A 322-nucleotide genomic window follows, 5' to 3' on the forward strand; every position below is an offset into this window, starting at 1 on the left:
GAGCTTTGCTAAGAGCAAGAGTTTTGCATGCTGTGCTAAGAACAAGAGTTTTGCACACTGATTCCATACTAGGCCGATGAAGTGGCACGTAGCCTTCTGCTCTGTGAGCATGACCGAATCATGAACCTAGATAGTAAAATGTTGTAAGACAGTGGGATGAGGTAAACAGCAGGTGCAGGCTATCGCATCTCCAGGATTGGGACACTCCGGGGCCAGGGGAACCATGCAGGGTGGCGGCTGCTGCCTAAGGCTGATGTGAGGTGACCATCCTCTCTGCTCTGTTCTATCACCTGCCTCTGCAAGTATCCTTAAATAAAGCTTT

Source organism: Gavialis gangeticus, unplaced genomic scaffold (assembly GCF_001723915.1).
Source record: "Gavialis gangeticus isolate Ggan-Ray unplaced genomic scaffold, GavGan_comp1, whole genome shotgun sequence".
NCBI lineage: Eukaryota > Metazoa > Chordata > Crocodylia > Gavialidae > Gavialis > Gavialis gangeticus.